The 15,710-nt window shown below is 44.4% G+C and overlaps 1 long non-coding RNA gene across 4 annotated transcripts in view; it reads left to right on the forward strand.

The window, feature by feature from the left end:
- The window catches only part of LOC127493231 (uncharacterized), a 125,102-nt gene that overhangs the window by 2,480 nt on the left and 106,912 nt on the right, over window positions 1–15,710 (forward strand). For 2 of the 4 annotated variants that reach the window (XR_011381734.1, XR_011381732.1), the window contains exon 3: window positions 19–5,005. This is a non-coding gene — a long non-coding RNA (uncharacterized lncRNA). Of the gene's footprint in view, window positions 1–18; window positions 10,394–15,710 lie in introns of those variants that run through there. The other 2 variants (XR_007923347.2, XR_011381729.1) reach the window with 2 other exon arrangements.

Raw genomic sequence — 15,710 nt, forward strand, 5'->3', positions numbered from 1 at the left:
TTGATGTTTCATGAACAGATCCTTTTAGCTTGGGCTGAGTGTTTCAGGAAAAGTATTGACAAAGGACTCCAAAGCACTCACTTTTAAGGAACTTAGAAATGTAAAGAATATTCTGGAAGCCTGTGTTGGATGAAAACTGTGAGCACGCTGAAGTTAAAGATGTGTGTAAAGTATCTGAATAAAAGGGTTTCAGAACACAGGAGAATGAAGGTAGCCGTATTTTCAAATTAATCTATTTTATGTAATACTCCATTGCAATGAGGAAGTTGCTGCTTGGTTATTTGAATCACTGTACTATCTGATAATAGATTAAAGTTGGCCAAAATCCTTAAATCCTTACGTGAGGAAACCAGGGGCTTGCCTTTTGTTAGGGTTGGTTTACCACTCAGGGATGTGGGGTGTGTTTGCTTCCTTAGGGGTGTAGTAAACAGGTGGTTCATGTAGTGACTAACGCAATCTTGAATTAAGACATTAAGTTAAGTTGAATGGGTGGATCCTGAGTCTGGTGATTTCGGAGTGGGTGGGCTCTGGACGTCAGAGCCCTCTTCCTGTTTGACGTTGGCTATAGCCATGAACCCCTAACATAGCTCAGTGTTCTTATATTTACAATGGGAGTATTAGCAGAGTGGATGTGAAAAATAAAGCAGATAAGCCACATACCTGCTAGAGAAGAAGCACTCAATAAATGTTACTTATTATCATTTGATGTTGAGAGGAGAGGTAGAGCCTTGGGCTCCTGCGCATGTGTCTAGCTTTCACATTTATGGAATTAGATAACTTAGGAAGAGGAGAAAGTTTTAATTAAGAATAAATTTAAGGTTTTCCAAAATTCTTATTTGAATTAATTACACATCCACAAGAAGGTCCTACAGAGGTCCTACAAACCCTTCACCCAGCCTCCCCCAGTGTTAACATCTTGTGTCATTTATTTTATTTTATTTTATTTTTTGACAGGCAGAGTGGACAGTGAGAGAGACAGAAAGGTCTTCCTTTGCCATTGGTTCAATCTCCAATGGCCGCCGCGGCCGGCACGCTGCGGCCGGTGCACCGCGCTGATCCGATAGCAGGAGCCAGGTACTTATCCTGGTCTCCCATGGGGTGCAGGGCCCAAGGACTTGGGCCATCCTCCACTGCATTCCCTGGCCAGAGCAGAGAGCTGGCCTGGAAGAGGGGCAACCGGGACAGAATCCGGTGTGCCGGTGCCGCAAGGTAGAGGATTAGCCTAGTGAGCTGCGGCACCAGCTGCATCTTGTGTCATTTTATTATAAGATGAAAACTGGAAAAATAGCATTGTGCCAACCATACAGTTTATTCAAAGTTTATCAGTTTACACCCACATGTACGTGTGTGTGCACACGTGTGTGTGTGTAGTTTTATCCCGCTTGTAGCTTCATGGACTCATCTCCACATCGAGGTGCTCAATTAAACCATCACCATAGGCTTCTTTTTGGGCACACTCACCCTTCTCCCCCCATCTCTAACCCCTGCAAGCCACTGCTCTGTTTTCCGTGTTGGTAATGATCTCTTTTCATGAAGGCTGCATGAAGGGACACATGAGGTATAGTCTGTGTTTCTGAAACTTGGCTTTCTCGGAATACATCCTGTGGGCCACCCATGTTAGTGCACGTGTCGCTAGTTACTCGTAATCCATGGTGATGGGTGTTACACAGCTGTTTTGACCATAAACCCATTGAAAGCTAATCGGCTGTTTTTCAGGCTTGGCTATTACAAATAAAGCTACTGTGAACACGTGTGTGCGAGTTTCCACGTGAAAATAAGTTTTAATTTTTGTGAGATAAATGTTCTTTTTACCATACGGTAGCTGGATTATATGATAAATCCATTTTTAGTTTTCAAAGAAACTGCCAAATTATTTTCCAAAGTGACTGTACCATTTTACTTTCTCATGAGTAGTGTAGGAGTAATCTGGTTTTCCTGCACCCTCAGTGGTAGTTTTTCACTATTTTTATGTTAGCCATTCTGATAGATGTGTTCTGTTATCTCTTTATGATTTCAATGTGCATGTCCCTAGTGGCTGATGATGTTGAATGTCTTTTAATGTGCTTAGTAGCCACTCAAGTATTTTCCATGGTAAAATGTCTCATCTCCCTTTACATATTTAATTGTTGTCCCTTTTCATATTGAATCGTGTTTTTTTTATTTAGTTTTTAAAATGACAGCTTTATTCAGATAAACTTCATATGTCATAAACTATCCAATTTTAAAGTGTACAATTCAATAATATTTAGTATATTCAGAGTTGCGATATACTATCTATTCCTGAATATTTTTGTTACCTCAAGAAGCTCCATACTTAATAACAGTCCATCTTCATCTCCGCTTCCTTCTAACTCTGGCAATGGGTCATCTCTTTTCTGCTCTTTGGATTTGTCTACTCTAGACAACCTCATTTAAATGGAATCACACAGTATGTGGCCTTCTCTGTGTGGCTTCTTTTACTTAGCAATGTGTTTTCAAGGTTCATCCCTGTTGTAGCACCTGATGGGTTTTCACTCCTTTTTATTGCCAAATAACTGTCTACCATATGGATATATCATATTTTGTTTATTCAGCTGTTGGTGAGCATTTAGGTTGTATTCAGAACTTGGCTTTATTAAAACACTGCTATGAATATTCATGTACAAATTTTTATGTGGACATCTGTTTTCATTTCTCTGGAGTATTTACCTAGGAGGGAATTTGCTGAGTCAAGTGGTAGTTCTGTTTAACATTCAGATAAATTGCGAACTGTTTCTAAAGTGCCCATAGCATTTTGTAGAGCTGCTGAGGGTCCAGTGTCTTCACATCATTGACCACACTTGTTTTTGTCTTTATTTTAGCCATCCTAGTATATTTGAGATAGTATCTAATTGTGGTTTTAATTTGCATTTTCCTAATGACTGATGATATTGAGAATCTTTCTTTTATTTATTTGAAAGTCAGAGTTACACAAGAAACGAGAGGCAGAGAGAGAGAGAGAGAGAGAGAGAGAGAGAGAGAGGTCTTCCATCTGATGGTTTACTCCCCAGTTGGCCGCAATGACCGGAACTGTGCCCATCCGAAGCCAGGAGCCAAGAGCTTCTTCCGAGTCTCCCACGTGGGTGCAGGAGCCCAAGGACTTGGGCCATTTTCCACTGCTTTCCCAGGCCATAGCAGAGAGCTGGACCAGAAGTGGAGCAGCTGGAACTCAAACTGGCGCCCACATGGGATGCTGGTGCTTCAGGCACAGCGCTGGCCCCAAGAATCTTTTTTATTTTAAGTTTACATAGGTTTTTTTTTTTTTAAGATTTACTTATTTATTTGAAAGTCAGATTTAGAGAGAGAGGGAGAGAGGGGAGGAGGGAGGGAGGGGGGAGGCTGAGTGATCTTTCATCTGCTGGTCACGATCCAGATGGCTACAACAGCCAGGGCAGAGCCAAGCCAAAGCCAGGAGCTTCATCTGAGTCTCCCACATGGGCGGCAGGGGCCAAATGCTTGGACCATCTGCTGCTGCTTTCCAAGGTGCATTAGCAGGAGCTGGATCAGAAGTGGAGCAGCTGGGACATGAACTGGTGCCCATATGGGTGTCGCAAGTGGTGGCTTTACCTGCTATACCATAATGTTATGTATTTATTGGCCATGTGCATATTTTGTTTAGAGAAATGTTTATTTAAATCCTTTGCCTTTTAAAATTGGGCCTTTATTTAAAAGATTTCTTTATATTTTCTAGTTATTTGAATTTTATTAGATACGTGGTTTGCAATTATTTCTCATATTCTGCTGGTTGACATTTCCTTCATTAGGCAGTATCTTTTAAAACACAAAAAAGGTTTTAATGTAGGTGGAATTCAATTTATATTTTTCCTTTGTTATAATTTTGCTATCACATCTAATAGCCAATTGCCTAGCCCAAGACCATAAAGATTTACTCCTATGTTTTCTAATAAGAGTTTTATAGTTTTAGCTCTATAGGCGAGCCTGTGTTCCATTTAGAGTTTATCTTTGTTATGGTGTGAAGAGAGCTCCAACTTCATCATTTGCTTGTGCATATCCAGTGTGCAGCACTACTGTGGAGAAGACTGTTCTTTCCCTGTTCAGTAGCCTCTGTTCTCCTGGTGAGAATCTGTCGGCCACGAATGTAAGAATTTAAATTGAGTTCCAAGCATGATGCACTTGACTGTAAGGGACAACCTTCCAGAAAGATCACGTGAGAGATAGAGTGTGGTGGATTGCATTGCTGGTCCCCTTTCCTTACCCCTGCCGTTGCTGAAACCTCTGCTGTATCCTCATCATGGGCAGAGTATATTTCCCTGCTTTTGATTTTGGGCATCACTAAATGACTTACTTTGGTCAATGGTTTGTTGGCACGAAGCTCAATGTCAGAGTTCTGAGTGTAGGCTTGGAAAGCCCTCCACATTACCATTCATGCTCTTGCTTCTTCTACCGTTGTCCTGAAGGAATGACCCCGATTGTTCCATTCCTCCTAGGAGGAGGATGAGAGATGTAGTTCAGAGACCCCCAGTGAAGCCCAGCTTAGGCCAGCTGACCCCACCCATGTAACTCACAGATAAGAGGATATTCAAAAAAAATGACTGTTGCCACTGAGTTTTGGTGTGGTTATACAGTGTGTTTAAGTGACACACAGGGCATGAACTCTTTGTATACTGAATACATCTGACCCTTCAATCTGCAGATCAAAAATATTCAAATGTGTAGATATTTTTCTTGTCCTTATTCCATAAACAATATGGCATAACAACTACTTATTATAGCTTTTACATTGTGTTAGGTATTGTAAATAATCTAGAGATGATTTGATGTTTATAGGTTATATGCAAATAATATTTCATATAAGAGACTTGAGAATCTATAGAGTTTGATTTTCTCAGGGAGTCCTGGAACCAATCACCCATGAATACTGCAGGATGACTATTCTGCCTACATGAGAGAAGCATTGGCATCAGTCACTTCACTTCTGTCTGGAAACAAGAGCTCTGATCATTGGAGACCCTGGGACATTTACTAGGTGAGGTTATTAGTAAAATATTTTCACACAGAGGGCGGGGGCCCAGGCCCCAGGTGGGAAGTGGGATGATTTAAGGTCAAACATAGACTTAACATCATTATAGTATTGGATCACATCGTGAAAGAGTGAATTCCTTTTTTAGTCTTTTCAGTTGCCTAAAAGGAGAGGTCTCAGTCAGGCATCACCAAGTAGATAATAGAACCTACAAACATTTGCCAGCCTCCCTCTATAACACAGACAGGACATCCCACAGGCTCAGAGTCTACTGCAGATGATAGTAACAGGCCAGAGCAGAAACACATGATTGTGTTCTTACTATGTTCTTGTAGTGACCTTTTCTATTTATGATAGTCATATATGCATTTGTTTTTATTTTATTGATTTGAAAGGAAGAGTGACAGATAGATAGCTTCCATTGTCTGGTTCATTTTCCCAGTTCCTGCAATAGCTAGGTCTGGGCCAAGCTGAAGCCAGGAGCCAGGGACTCCATGCAGGTCTCCTCTGTGCGTGGCAGGGATCCCAATTCTTGAGCCATCATTTCCCCAGGATGTGCACAAACAGGAAACTGGACCAGAAGTAGAGGTGGAACCCTATCCCAGGTACTCTGATATGGGATGTGAGCGTCCCAAGTGGTGGCTTATCCTGCTGCACCACCATACCTGCCCCTGTACATGGGTTTTAATGGAAAACAGTGAGATGGTTTAAAGAACAGTGTTATAGAAATAGTATAGGTACTATAGTGTAAGTAATAGGCAGAGTCGTGAGTTGTGAATGTCTGTCATTGCATTAGAATTCTCCAGAGAAACAGAACAGGGGACAGGTCTTGATATCTATATCTGTATGTGCTAGAGAGCTAGGAAAGCTGGTGGCATAGTCCAAAGATCCAAGAGCAGATGGTGTAGAGTCCGGTGCAAACCCGAAGACCTGAGAATTAGAAATTCCTGGGGCAGGAGATCTATGTCCCAGCTTCAAGGAAGAAGAGAGAGGTTCAGTCCTTCCTTCCTCTGCCTCTTTGCTCCATTCATCACCATTGAGTGATGCCCACCCACTTTGGGGAGGGCCATCCGGTTTATTTAGTCTTCAGATTCAGATGCTAATCGTTTCCAGATATACCTAGAAATAGCACCTAACCAGGCATATAGACATCTCATGATTCAGTCAAATCGGCACATGCCATGCACTGTCACGAACATTAGGTCTCTGATCTATGCAACAGATGTCATAGAACATATTTTTGTTTCTTATGAAGCTAGGAAAGCACATCCTTTTGAGTGTGTAAGCTCATCTCTTGTGCTTACTTGAGCTGGAAATTTGGTTGGTTCTTTCAAAGGATTCAGGATTCTCAGTTTCTAGGAATGTTGACCCTTGAACTCCCTACGAAGCCCCAAGGTGATTGTCATCAGTGAAACTCTTCTGTGGCTCTCACATAATCGACACCTCAGAACCTTTTGGAAAAAAATCCTCCCCTATAATCTCACATTCTAAAAATAGCCTTGACTTTTGGATTGCTGCTTAATGAAAATCTATTTTTCGATTACACTGGAGGCAAAGAAAAAATTTCCAGTATCAATTTGAAACTTGTGGGAAAACAAAATGAAAGTTTCACTGTTCTCGTCGAAGGTTTTGGTGTTGAAGTTTTTGCCACACTGGCTGACTTCTGAGTGTGCTAGGGCCCGGGGAGGAAGGAAGGGTGAAATCTGTCAGCAGTCATTTGATCTGTCACTTATTACTCAGATCTGACACCAAGTGCAGGGGCTGTAGCAGGAAGATGCAGCTAACATCACTGCACACATCTTAGTCAGGGAGAGCGTCTCTGAAATCCTACGGTTTCTCTGAGTCATTACTGTAGCATCTCTCCTTACAGTGAAACTTCACCATGACATTGTCGTGCAGCCCAGCCAGAGAGCCTCGTTCTGTGCTTTGTGGGGCCACACACGAGAGGGCTTGGTTTCCAGTGAGGCAATGCGAGTCCTTTTACCAGGCACTCTCACTCACTGGGTGGCCCACAGCACAGTGTCACGGCGGCCAGTCAGCTCTCAGGTGTAGCCGGTGGGAAATCTTGCTTGGTGCTGGCTTTTGGAAGAGTGAGTAGTGCGTAAGACACCATGTAGCCTAGGGTAACGTCATCCACGGTCAAGACACAGATTTCTCCCATTCCTTGCAAGGAGGTATTTCCCTTATCACCAAATCACATGGTAGATACATAGCCAAAAATATTTTGCACCTATACTTGGGTCCAGATTTCTGCCTTCCCACTCAGGAAAAATGGGATCCTTTCTAAGTCTCAATTTTTTTGCATCCCTATGATGGGACCTGTAATCCCTGCCTTGGCCATGTATGACGTTGCTTTTGAAGTCCTCGTGCAGTGTCTCAGAATGACCTCTGTCGTCTTCCTAAGTGTCACAGGTGCTAGCTGTAGGTAGCCGCTTTGGAACTCTACCTCATCCCCTGACCCAGATGGTGAGAGGGTAACTGTGGACTGAGCAATAATTGGGCAGGCTCCAGTCCCCACCCTTCTCAGGTTGATTCTGTATCTTGCTTTATAACTGATTCTAAGACCCCTGCAGATATGGACACGATTTTTTTTTTTTTAAAGATTGTACTTATTTATTTGAGAGGTAGAGTTACAGATAGTGAGAGGGAGAGACAGAGAGAAAGGTCTTCCATCCTCTGGTTCATGCCCCCAAATGGCTGCAACAACTAAAGCTGGACCAATCCAAAGCCAGGAGCCTCCTCCAAGTCTCCCACATGGATGCGGGTGCCCAAGAACTTGTGCCGTCTTCCACTGTTTTCCCAGGCCATATCAGAGAGCTGGATTGGAAGAAGAACAGCCAGGACTAGAACTGGCACCCATGTAGGATGCTGGCACTGCAGGCGGAGGTTTAGCCTACTATGCCACGGCACGGTCCCAACATTATTTCTTAAGACTGTTCTGATGAAAGCTTGCGAAGGAAATCAATATTCCCAGAAACCAACAAAATAAGATGAATCCTCTGGCTTTGGCAGGGATACGGGAGTCCTACAGGACAGCTTGTGGGCTTCTCTAGTGGGAGTGTTGTGGGAGCCCTGAGAGCACCTTGCCCAAATACAGGTAAGGATCATTTTGGAGTCTGCATAACAGTAACAGTGATGGCAATTGTCCCTGTGCAGGGCCGTGTACTGCATGCTTTGTTCAGAGAAAACTGCTTAGGATGAATCCCAGCTCAGCCATATGCTAGCTGTGTAACTTTGGGCAAGTTATGTACCTTCTCTGAGCTCTGGGTCCATGCCTGTAAATGGGCTCACGATGCCTAACAGGACTTTTAAAAATGCATTGAAACCCTGAATTCAGAGCTTTAGGTGCTCAATATGGAATGTTTCTGTTTCGCTCTTATACTTCCTACCTTTCATACAAAATTCAGGGAGCCGTGACATTTGCAGCAGGTAGAGTATTCTGCTGGCCCCGGCTTCATGTCGTTTTGATCATGTTCTCCTCAAGGGGAGAGGTTATCGCTTTGGTTCTAAGGTAGGACAGTTTCTGAGTGCTGAGTTGATGGAGTGTGATGTATAAAGTATGAAGGAGGTAGTTTCTTTCATTGACCAATCGTAAGGCTTTATTAGACTGCTCTCAGGGACACCTCTGGTCTGTACAATCTGACGGTGGTAGATTAAATTCCTGATCAAAAATCGAACATCAGTGATTTCAAAGTAGATGAAGGAAAAATCTCTTGACCCGGACTTATTTGGAAGAAGAAGTTCTTATGTTCTTAGGGACATTAAGTGGAAGAGACTTTTACCATATTAGATTTGCAAGTCTCCCAATGTTGTCCCAACTTGCAAGGGAGTGGGCAGCCTCTCATCAGAAAACTGGGAGGCTTCATGTAATCAAACACCCTGTACAGGTTTCTTCTCTATCATGTGCACTTATGGACTATAGAGTTTGATGGTGGTAAATTAAATGTGTCATTTTCTCTGTTCCAACCCCAGATGGGACTACATCAACCTTGTCTGGTGGGATTTTGAATATCTGACTACTGCTTCTCTCAGTCTTTTAGAGTCTCACGGCTTCCTTGGGCTGGGTCCCAGGCAGAAGTAGAGTAGCCTCCTCGGATCTTTGTTCTCTGCCCGATGTGAGCTGCCTGAGGGTTTTGTGGCCTCAGGCCCCAGATCCCAGATCCCAGATCCCAGCTTTGAGACTGGAGAGAGCTTGTTCCCTGGCTGTGTAAATAGGTTCATCTCTGCTTGCACTTGTTGGTACATCTCCACTTGCACCTGTTGGTACACCTCTGCTTGCACCTGTTGGAAGGCCCATCAAAACCCTCGCTCCATCATTGCTGGAAAGGAAATAGCCAGGAAAGACTTCAGAGATCTTGCAGACACACTCTCTCCCTTATTTGTCCATTACTTAGATAGGAACAGTGAGGCCTCAAAAAAGGAAAGATTTGCAGAAGGTCACAAATCAAATTCCAGGATGAGCTCCAATACAGGTCTAGGTCTGTATGATCCAAAATTTTTAGTGTTTGAGACGCCTCTAATTGTTCCCTGGTTTCCCACTTCTCTTTGTCCCTTAATAATAGAGCCTCCAGTGTATGGCAGGACACACGACTGTCTGTTATAAAGACCATCGCTTTCTAATATTTGCAGTAGGGTTGGCTGTGAGACTGAGTTCTGGCCAATGACAAATACACGGTTATGTCTTGTGGCTTCTGGAAATATTCTTTCATCCTCCCTCCTCTCTACTGGCTAGAACATGGAAGAGACTTATTGCCATAATAACACTGAGTAATAGATAATCACAAAATCTCCATGTTTGTGACAATACCTGTTGATTTCTCTTGTGTTTGGGATGGGCAGTTGAGCAGTTCTGCTGGGACTGGCTGGACCTGGTCACATATCCAGGGAGTTGGCTGGCTACTAGATGACCTGTGATGGCCATGGCTGGGTCAATTGTGGTGGCTTGATCTGGTTCACATGTCTCCCATCTCCCAGCAGGCTGGCCCATGCCAATGGAAAAGGCCACAGATGATGAGTGGAAACACATGAGTAATTTTTCCTGCTTCTGCTTCTGTCGTATTGGCTAATATTCCATTGGCGGAAGCAAATCACATAGCTGGGCATAGAGACAGAGTTGGGTAGGAGCATATGTTACTGTTCTGTGACTAAAGCATGGATAAAGGGCTGGATGAGAATTGGGGCCTTAATAGAGCCAATCTATTTCAGATGGATGATTGAGTGAATGGAGAGATGTAGGGAAAGAGAAAAAAAAAAACAACTGCACGTGGGGGAGGAAGTGTTACCCGCTGTGCCCAATGCAGGGAGAGAGGAGGCACTGAAGGGTGCTTTTCCAGTGCTCTGTGGGGCTACGTGCCCTGGGCCATCATGGCTTGCGGACTGCTCATGGCACATGGTTGTGTGGGGGTGGGGATGGGGGGTGGAGGCTGGAGCTTTGCTGCAGACCAGGGCGGGGGGGGGGGGGGGCGTTTATATTATGACTTGCTCCTCTGCTGGGGAATCTTTGCTTCTGGGTGAGTCATCATGAAAGGCTTCCGAAGCTTTACTTTGTGGTCAGGAAAGAGTCTTCTTGGAGACAAGAGGCCTTTTCAGGGGCCCCGCGTTCATAACATGAGAGTAGCAGTGCTATGGCCTGAGACCCCAACTGGGAGGCAAGGGACATGGGTTTCAGTCCTGACGAATCAGAAAAATCAAAAGAAAAATAGCATCAGAAATGTGAGTCTTTCCTGGGCAATTTCTAACTGCTATAGGACTTGTCAGCAATAAAAAAAAAAAAAAAAAAAGGAAAGGTTGAAAAAATACATCTTGTATTTTAAAATTTATGAGAGAAGTTGAACATCTTTTCATTACTGTTTATATCCCTTGCCTATTTTCCTGCTCAGCTCTGGTCTTTGTATTTTATACTCATTGAACTGTTGATTAGTGGAATGTTAAGTCTTTGACTATAATGTAAATAAAAAATGTTATCTCAAAGATAAATAAATACATTTTTCCAAGTCTTCATGCTTTTTGGGCTCCTGATAATATATATTTTAAGAAGATAAACATTCTTCTAGTGCCAACAAATTTTATAATAATTTTGTTATATACATTGAAGATCCTTTGCCATTAGTTTCAAGTACCTTCAAAATAATGTTTACTATTCATATAAGTCATAGAATACTGGTCACTATGAAAATTAAAGTCATAAATCGATTAGTATGAAAATGAACAATGACTTTGAATTTCATACTAGCTGATGCAAAAGATTGAGTAACAAGTATAACCAAATTTTTGTCAAAGATTAAAAAATAAAACTCAACTTATTTTGATGGTAGTAGGCTGAATAATCCACTCTAACATTTTATTTCTGTAATAGAAATAAAAATGATTTTGTAATTTTGACTCTTAAACAGAAAGAAAATGCTTTGTTTGCTCACTTTATCTAAACAAAAGTAAAATTAGATCATTTTTGGTATCTGAAGAGCCAAGGTCAAGGGCACTGCAACAGACCCATTTCCAAGCAGGTGAACTCTGGAAGCCTGAGTTGTGTCTTTCTGATACTACTTTATAGCAACCCACTTTTTTTTTTATCTTTTTATTATTTTTTTGACAGAGTTAAACAGTGAGAGAGAGAGAAACAGAGAGAAAGGTCTTTCTTTTTCCGTTGGTTCACCCCCAAAAGTGGCTGCTACGGCCGGCGCGTTGCACTGATCCAAAGCCAGGAGCCAGGGGCTTCCCCCTGGTCTCCCATGTGGGTGCAGGGCCCAAGGACCTGGGCCATTCTCCACTGTACTCCCAGGCCACAGCAGAGAGCTGGGCTGGAAGAGGAGCAACTGGGACAGAATCCAGCGCCCCAACCAGGACTAGAACCCGGTGTGCCAGTGCCGTGGGCGAAGGATTAGCCTATTGAGCCGCGGCACCAGCCCGCATTTTTTTTTTTAAGATTTATTTATTTGAAAGTCAGAGTTACACAGAGAGAGGAGAGGCAGAGAGAGAGAGAGAGGTCTTCCATCTGATAGTTCACTTTCCAGATGGCCGCAACGGCTGGAGCTGCGCCGATCTGAAGCCAGGAGCCAGGAGCTTCTTCCGGGTCTCCCACGTGGGTACAGGGGCCCAAGGACTTGGGCCGTCTTCTACTGCTATTCCGGGCCACAGCAGAGAGCTGGACAGGAAGTGGAGCAGCTGGGTCTCGAACCGGCGCACATATGGGATGCTGGCGCTTCAGGCCAGGGCGTTAACCCACTGCGCCACAGCGCCAGCCCCAGCAACCCACATTTGACCACTATCAAATTCCAAAAAGTGAGAGCAGGGGTGTCTGAAGATAAAAGAGTTTATCCAAATGTCTTTCGCTATCGTGCAACTCCGGGGGATGCGGAGGCCTGGAAGAAGAAAGGGAATGATCCCGGGGGCTACCAGGAACACTGGCTCCTCGTTCCAGTTCTCTCCATATCTGCATGTTGTTCTCTGGGTCACCTTCCATTCCACATAGCTCGTGTCCCTTTAAATGGTGACCTGCCTGTTCCTAGAAGCATAAGTTCAAAGCGTATTTCTATATCTGCTTCAGGAGAGAGAAAAAGATGTTCTATAACGTTGCCCCAGGGAGGAATAGCCGTTCCATTCCCTCATCACTTAAGTATACGCAGCCTAACCTCCATAAGTCTGCTAAATGGATCCCGGGCTGTCTCTTTCTGTCTCCATCCTTTTATCCCTTCCTCTGTGGCTTATGCTGAAATATATCAAAGAGATGCCCTCTTTTCCTGCTGTAGGGCTTGCGATTCCACTTCATTATGAATTCAGGAGGGGTGACAGACTGAAGGTGTCAGCACCAGGCTCTGACAGTTTTGAGATTGATGGGCTCTGGGGGTGGGGCACCAGAAATCCCCTTCCATCAGAGGCCAAATAGATCTTAGAAGAAACAGCGCAGGGATTCTGGTCCTGTCAGTTGGAATCATGGGAGACAGTGGTGCCTGGGGGCAGAATGATGGCTTCTAACAGCAGAGTTGATCTTGCGTTTGGGATTCCACTGCTGTTCTTTGAGGCAGAACCTTGCAGGTGGGGTCCTGCTTCTTTGCAAGGAAGCCACGGTCCCTGCCCCATCCATCTGCTGACAGAGGCCAGCCCTGGGAATGCCTCTCTCAAGTCAGGGCTCACACTCACTTCTCTATCCTGTGTGCTGTGGTTGGGGCATGGTTTGTTTCCTGAAAGTTCGTGTGTTGGAGGCTTGGTTCCCAGGCTGGTGGTGTTGGGAGATGGAGGGGAACCCAGAGAGGTGGGGTCTAGTGGAGGCGTTTAGGTCATCGAGGGTACTGGCTTAGGTCTCGAAGGGATTAAGATAGTTCTCACGGGGCCCTGAGTTACCATAAAAGCCCGAGCCTGACCCCTGAATTTCTCTCTGATTCCTTTCTGGCCACCTGATCTCTCCCTCTTGCACATGCTCCTGACATTATGATGCCTTCTGCTGAAGTCGTCACCAGAGTAGATGCTAGTTCCATGCCCTTGAACATGAGCTAAATCAATCTTTTCTCTATAAATAACCAGCCTTAAGTATTTCATTATAGCAATGGAAAATGGATAGGTACATAGTGTTCTTCCAAATAGGATGACGATGGCTACTTCCAGATTAGTGGCTTAGAAGGTAACCAGGGTGCTGGGGTTTAGAGCGAGTCTTCAGAGACCTGAAAATCCCCTGGTTTTCTCAGTGGGTTCCTTAGAATCATTTTACCTTCTTCTGACCTCGATTTCCCCATTGCTATAACTTGTATTCATGTAGATATCACCCTGGGGGAGTGGAGAAAGGCCAGACAGAAAGGGCCCTGACCTCTTGCACAGCCTTCAAGTGGATCAGCTCTGCTCTTACCAGTTTTACACGTTGGGGACATAGACAGGATTGTGTTTGAAGTAAGCTTCCTCTATTGCAAGAGAGGCTTGGTATCTTGCCTGTCCCTTTCACAGATGACCCATACTTGATATCTGAGAGCTTCTGTCCTTACGCACTGCCAGGGACATGTGAGAGACAGTAAGGAAACACAAAAACCACACAGTCTACAACATCTCAGCAACAAGGCGGCTTTTGCAACCTCTGTCCTTTTATGTATGAATCCTTTCTTCTACCTCTGATTGTCAACCCTGGATATCCATATATCTGAAAATTCTGGGTTTTTCCAACACATTGGATAGTGATTGATTTTTCTGGTCAACTCATTTTGTCCAAGTTCTTGAGACTGATGTATACATTACTTACTATGGTGTCCATTTGCAATCTACATAAGTAAAAATGTCTGTTTCTATATGATCTAAAAATATTGATTCAATTTAGAGATTATGTTTTAGATGGACTAGCCTAGATAACCTATTGTCTCTATTAGTCAGGTTTTTGGCTTGATGCTGCTGACTGACAAGTAGCCCTCTGTTTCAGTGGTTTATGACAACATATTTTCTTTTAAAGATTTATTTTTTATTTACTTGAAAGGCAGAGTTAGGAATAGAAAGATCTTCCATCTGCTTATTCACTCTCCAAATGGCTGTAACAGCTGGAGCTGGGCCAGGCCAAAGCCAGGAACCAGGAGCTTCTTTGGGTGCAGGGGCCCAAGGACTTGGGCCATCTTCTGTTTTCCCAGGCACGTTAGCAGGGAGCTGGATCAGAAGTGGAGCAGCCAGGGCTCAAACTGGCGCCTTTATGGGATGCAAGTGCTGCACGTGGAGGCTTAGCCCACTATGCCACAGTGCTGGCCCCAACAACGAATTTTCTTACTTTTGGTTCTGCAGGTCAGTTCTTGAGACTGCTGGACTTAGTTTGGGTAAGCTGGGCTTGACGACGATGAAATTCAGTTTGGGTCTGCTTCACATATTTTGGTCCTGGGACCTGGACTAAAGGGAAAGAAGCTACTTGGGGGGGGGGGGGCTTTTATGGTGGCAAACAGCAGGAGTTCAAGATAAGTGGGCAGAAACATGCCATGGTTCTTAAGGCCCTTGTTGGGAACTAACACTCTATCACTTCACCCATATCCAGCATGTCGTATGGCCAAGTCTGGTGTGAAAGGGCTTGGATATATATGTTACCTCCTCTACTTGGAGGAAAAGTCATGTCACCAGGCAAAAAGCATATATAGTCCTACTAAAAATTGTGGGACATGGAAGAATTTGGACTAGTAATCAATCTTACAGAGGCATATGTTAAATTCACTTAGTAGGGTGTCGCTCCCCCTCTTCGCGGAGGAACGGCACAGGACCCTGCGTTGTTCTTTCATCTGCTCGGCCCTCCCCGGGTTTGCTGCTGGTTCTTCCCGGGTTGGCTACCGTCCCTTCCACCTCCGTGGAAGGGCGGTTCCCCCTGCCACTTTCCCCACTTCCGCGGGGGAGCGGCACACCGCCGGCCAGCTCTCTCGGGGGCTGCACAGGTGTTCCTTCAGATAGATGTTCCTGGTGCATGTTGTCTCTCTCCTCCTTTATAGTCCTCTTTCACCAATCCCAACTCTGCTACCCACACGCCAAGTACACTGCTCTCCTCCAATCAGGAGCAGGTCCTGCTGTTTATTGGTTGAACTGGAGGCAGCTGTGTAGAAGCTGTTTCCTCCTCTCCCAGCGCCATATTGTGGGAGAGCAGATGCATAGAATAAGTCTTAATTCCAGTAACAGTCTAGTCTGAGTTGCTCCCCACAGTAGGGGACAACAGGGAGCAGCTCAAAGAGAGCCATTCGCGTTTCAATTCAGCTACAGCTGAGTCGTGGGGGGA

Source organism: Oryctolagus cuniculus, chromosome 1, assembly GCF_964237555.1.
Source record: "Oryctolagus cuniculus chromosome 1, mOryCun1.1, whole genome shotgun sequence".
Classification (NCBI taxonomy): Eukaryota; Metazoa; Chordata; class Mammalia; order Lagomorpha; family Leporidae; genus Oryctolagus; species Oryctolagus cuniculus.